The following is a 6,000-nucleotide window of genomic DNA, read 5'->3' on the forward strand; positions in this document are numbered from 1 at the left end:
TTCATTTTCCTCAGATATATGCCCAGAAGTGAAATTACTGTATCATATGGTAGTTGAATTTTCAAGTTTTTGAGAAACCTCAGTACTGTTTTCCATAGTGGCTATACCAGTTTAAATTCCCACCAGCAGTGTACAAGGGTTCCCCTTTTTCCACCTTCTTGCCAACACTTGTTGTTTCTTGTCTTTTTGATATAGCCTTTCTGACAGGTGTGAGGTGGTATCTCACTGTGGTTTTGATTTGCGTTTCCATGATGTTGAACGTCTTTTCATGTGCCTGTTGGTGCCCGTATATTTTTATTTGGAAAAATGTCTATTCATATGTACTGCCCATTTTTAAAATCAGATTTTTTTGCTATTGAGTTTGATGAATTCTTTATGTATTTTTCGTATTAACCTCTTATCAGATACATGATTTTGAATCTTTTCTCCCATTTCATAAGTTGCCATTTCATTTTGGGTTGTTTCCTTTGCTTTGCAGAAGCTTTTTAGTTTGATGGCATCTCACTTGTTTTTTTTGCTCTTGTTACCTTTGCGTTTTCCCCAGCATGTGTTTTTGGTTCTTTTGTTGTAAATTAATTGACCATTTATGTGTGAGTTTATTTCTGGGCTCTGTGTTCCATTAATTTGTGTGTCTTTTTCCGCCAGAATCATACTGTTTCAGTTGATGTATCTGATCACGTGCTGTGCTGTGCTTAGTTGCTTCAGTTGTGTCCCACTCTCTGTGACCCCATGGACTGTAGCCCACCAGGCTCCTCTGCCCATGGGATTCTCCAGGCAGGAACACTGGAGTGGGCTGCCGCACCCTCCTCCAGGGGGTCTTCCCGACCCAGGGACTGAACCCAGGCCTCCTGTGTTGCAGGTGGATTTCTTACCCTCTGAGCCACCAGGGGTAGCTAATCATACTGTTTTAATTGATAGAGGTTTGTAATAAAGTTTGAAATCAAGGCGTATGATGATGTAGCTTTGTTCTTATTTCTCAAGATGGCTTTGAACATTTTTTTTTTAGTTCCATACACATTTTAGGATTATTCTATTTCTGTGAAAAATGCCATTGAAATTTTGATAGAGTTTATAAAATCTATGGATTGTTTTGGGTGATATGAACATTTTAACAATATTGGTTCTTCCGGTCCATGAGGATGGAATATGTTTCCATTCGTTAGTATCTTCTCCAGTTTCTTTCATTAATGTAGTTTTCAACATATAGGTCTTTCATCTCCTTGATTATATTCCTAGGTAATGGGGATTTTTTTTTTTTGGGATGTAGTTATAAATGTGGTATTTTTCTTTATTTCTGTTTCTGATGCTTTATTTTTAGCATATAGAAACACAGTAGACTTTTTTTGTATGTTGATTTTTATATCCTCTAACTTCACTGAATTTATTAGTTTTAACAGGAGAGAACACTACTAAACTCATTTTATAGAGCCAGCATTAACCTGTTACCAAAACAAGACAAGGATGCCACCAGAAAAAAAATTATAGACCAGTATCCCCAATGAACATAGATGCAAAAGTTCTCAACAAAATATTAACAACAATATTATTGGTGAATGCGGCAATACATTTAAAGGATCATTGACATAAGTGGGATTTATTCCAGGTTTCAATATCTGCAAATCAATCATTGTGGAGGAGCAAATCAACAAAATGAAGGGTAAAAATCATATGATCATCTCAATAGAAGTGAGAAAAGCATTTGACAAAATTCATCATCCGTTTATGTTAATAACTCTGAATAGAGTGAGTGTAGAGAGATTGTAACTCAGCACAATAAAAGCCATATGTGCCAAGTCCACAGCTAACATACTCAAAAGGGAGATCACGGATGAGACAAAGATGCCCACTCTCGCAACTTTTATTTCACATAGTATTGGAAGTCCTAGCCAAAGCAGTTAGGCAAGAAAAAGAAGTAAAAAGCATCCAAATTAGAAAGGAAGAAGTAAAACTACCATTATTTGCAGGTGATATTATATATATTAATGGAAAACTTTAAGGGTTCAATCAAAAAACTATCAGAGCTAACAATAAAGTTGGCAGGATACAAAGTCAACATACAAAAATCTGTTGCATTTCTGTGTACCTCAAATTTAAAACAGGGATAATAGTTGCTTTACACGGGGTTATTGGGAGGATTAAATGAGAGGGCTACATGTAAAGTCTTGAGTACAGAGTCTGCTGCTGCTGCTAAGTCACTTCAGTGATATCCGACCCTGGGCAGCCCTGTAGGCAGCAGCTCACCAGGCTCCTCTGTCCCTGGGATTCTCCAGGCAAGAATACAGAGTCTGGCCCAGAGTAAAAGGTCAAGGGATGGGAGCTGTTATTACTGTTGAGTGGATGTTTTATCTTAAGTCCAAGGAAATGAGGGACATGAAGAACTCTGTAAGCTTTACAGTGTAACATAAATGCCACAGGTGATTACTCTCTTGAATATGTTCAGCGCATGGGTTCTCCCTCACAGGAGGTGTCCTGAGGGAAGCCAGGCATCTCTGGATAAGATGCTGTTCTCTTTACCTTTTGACTTTTTCGGACCTTGAGTTCCTTTTCATTTTCTGCCTGGCTTCCTGTGCTGGGAACATGCTAAGCATCTACAGGAAGAGTCTACTCAAAGTAGTCAGGAATCTGAGGGGAAGTTTTGGTGATACAGGTGTGGGTGGGCCTTAATTTAACTTTGCCTAGTCCTTGGTGACCTGTTGGTAATAGGGACCACTGAATGACTCCAGGAGAGGCCCAGGGCTATGCTTCCTGGCACAAGGTACCCTGTCTGACTTCTTGACCTCAAAACTAAGGACTCACAGAGCTATAGTTTGGTAGCATTGGCATAGGCAATGCAAATTATAGCTGCTAATGGTTACTCAGTGTTTATTACAGGGCAGGCTCTCTGCTAAGAGCTTGATAGTCTTGAAACCTAACAACCCTAGGGGGTAGGTACTATTATTATCCATTATTATCTTCTTTTTGCAGATGAGGAAATTAAGACTTGTACCTTGCTAAGGGTTATATTTCTGGTAAGTATATTCAGATTCTGGTCTGACTGATTCTAATGGCCTGAGTTCTTTTCTTTGTGGGCTTTTCGTTTAGCTGTGCATTAGTGTCACCTATGAAGTTCGCTGGCCACCTCATGTGAAGAGTTGACTCATTGGAAAAGACCCTGATGCTGGGAGGGATTGTGGGCAGGAGGAGAAGGGGACGACAGAGGATGAGATGGCTGGATGGCATCCCCGACTCGACGGACATGAGTCTGAGTGAACTCCGGGAGCTGGTGATGGACAGGGAGGCCTGGCGTGCTGCAACTCATGGGGTCGCAAAGCATCGGACACGGCTGAGTGACTGAGCTGAGCTGATGAAGTTGGCTGAAATTCCCGCTCCTTCGGTCCCAGTTCTATAGGTGTGTGGTAGAGCCCGGTACTGTGGTATTTTCCTTTTTCCCAGGTTTATTGAGGTATAATTGACAAAATTCACCTCCTTCTAGACACTGATAAAACACTAGTTTTTTCAAACTAGACACTTCTAGGTTGATAAAGTGTAGTAGTTGTATGCAATTGTATAGTATCGTCACAGTCAAGATATGGAGCACTACCATAAGCCTAAAAAATTTCTTTTTATGTCTTTTGATCCCCTGATGCCTATACTTTCAACCAGATGGCTTTGATGCACAGCTGGGTGTGGGACCACTGTATGTATTCTGGTGCCTGCAGTTGTGAGGAACTGAGGCTTTAAAAGTGAAAGTGAAGTCACTCAGTCATGCCTGACTCCTTGCCCGCTCCATGGACTGTAGCCTGCCAGGCTCCTCTGTCCATGGGATTTTCTGGGCAAGAGTGAGGCTCTGAAGAAGGATGAAAAAAGCAAGAAAAGAAAAAGACACTTAGAAGGAAGACTGATCGGCTGTGCTTACTGCCTCCAGGTAAGCTGTGCTATGCAGGCTCCCAGTGGACAGATGGAGTGTGGAGCAGAGAATTCTCTAGACCAAACCTACTTAAAAAGTTCTCACATGGTTTTTTTCCTCAGCCGCACAGAGCTGGAAGATTCTGAACAAAGTTGATGTAGATGGTTGGGTTAATGGTTCTGGAATGGAGAGGTGGGGACTCTTGGTAAGCTATGGGAGAAGCTTTGGGTATGGGGAGGAGGCCCAGCAAGGAGGTGAGACCCTACTGCTGGAAATTCCAAACATGGGACCTCTTCCTACAGGAAGGCACTACTTTGGTTCCTTTGGCTTTCCTCTATTGCAAGAATCCCATAGTGACTCTCCTTAATCTGAAATCCAGTTAGGACAGTTAGCCTTGAGCAAGCAGTTTCAGCCTGTGGCCCAGAGAAGGCTTGGATAATAAAGTAGAAAGTGTAAAGTATAGCACTGATAGCAGAGGAGCTTCTGATGGCAACTTTGTGCCAGGAGTCTGGAGACTTTGATTCTTGGTTCAGCTCAGACCCTGGTTTTGCTTTTCTTTTCTTGATGCCCTTCTCCAAGAAGTCTCTGTTCAGCTTATCTCTCGTGGATAGAGTGGAGGATAAAGTGCAGGTGAGAGCAGTATGGCTTCAACACATGCATTGTGGTGACATTGGTTAGCACTGCAGAAGTAGGTTGCCAAAGAAAGTGTGTAAACATTTTATACTGGCTCTCCAGAGTTGTAATATATTGAAACCTGAAATATGCTTGGTCCTTTAGTATTTACTTTTCTGATCTTCAAAAAGTTTCTGGTTTGTTTCATGTGACACTTCCCCTGCCCCCCTTTTCTATATGGTGAGGTTGTGACTAGGGGTATGAAGTTGTGAGAGACTCATCTTAGTCTCGTATCCCTTTTATGAATCATCCACTCATCTTCCTGGTGGATGTCTGCACTCTGGCATGGATTCTGGGATTTAGTTTCCTTATTTGTGATGTTCAACTTCTGGTCCCTGTGATTCACCTCAAGAGGAAATATCTGGAGCAGAGCCACAAGGCTGATTAGAAGAGGAAGGGGCAGAGGGAGAAAGATAGGAGGGGTATTGTTGTGAAAGGAAGAAGTAGTGATACAGGGCTGTAGGGTGTAAATAAAATCTGAGCCCCTTCTCACTTGAGAAAGAATGAGTTGGGTAGTTGCCTAATGGCCTTATTTAAGAGGACTTTGTGATGTCAGTGGTGGGGAGTAATCTTTGAGAGTAACATGCTAGCCAGTTTGGGTTCAGGAGGCTGTGCAAAGTTTAAGTTATTCCTAGTTTCTGCTACCTCAGTGTCCGGCTTCCCTCATTATGGTCTCAGGGCTTTCTGGCAGTGAAGAAATTTAACAGGTCAAAATTACAACTATTATAAGTTTACTAAGCATCCCTCATACTTTCACATACTTCATATTATCTTCCTTAAATCCCCCTCAAAACTTGAGAGTCCAGTAAAAATTTCTTCTTAAACAATCTTACAGGCTAATAAGAAGAAAAATGGAACATTTAAGACATTTTTAGAGTTATGTGATTTTAGAGTTGAAAGGGACTCTAGAGTTTGACCCTACGTTATGTGTGAGGGGCTGAGGTCGAGAGTAGGGAAAAGACTGACTGAAAGTCACTCAACCAGATGGTGGTAATATGGGTCCTGAAAAGCAAAGACAGGACACAGAGGATTCCAAGAATAGAGATGCTCATGTGTGGTCTTTCTGAGGCATCAAGGAAGTTTCTTAACCCATTTTTGTGGCTAAGCTTCCCAAGTTGGCTCAGTGGTAGAGAATCCTCCTGCCAGTGCGGGAGCTGCAGGAGATGTGGGTTTGATCCCTAAGTTGGGAAGATCCCCTGGAGGAGGAAATGGGAACCCACTCCAGTATTCTTGCTTGGATAATCGCATGGACAGCGGAGCCTGCTGGGCTACGAGCCCATAGAGTTGTAGATTCAGATGCAACTGAAAGGAACTGACCACGCAAACACCAGTGGCTGATTGCCCCAGTTATGCGCCTTGACTGTGGCTCTGAGGTACAGAGCAGCCTCCAGCATGCCCCCTACATTATGTTTTCGCATAGGTGGGTCAGAATTGAGGCTTGA

This window comes from Capra hircus, chromosome 7 (genome assembly GCF_001704415.2).
Source record: "Capra hircus breed San Clemente chromosome 7, ASM170441v1, whole genome shotgun sequence".
Taxonomy (NCBI): Eukaryota; Metazoa; Chordata; class Mammalia; order Artiodactyla; family Bovidae; genus Capra; species Capra hircus.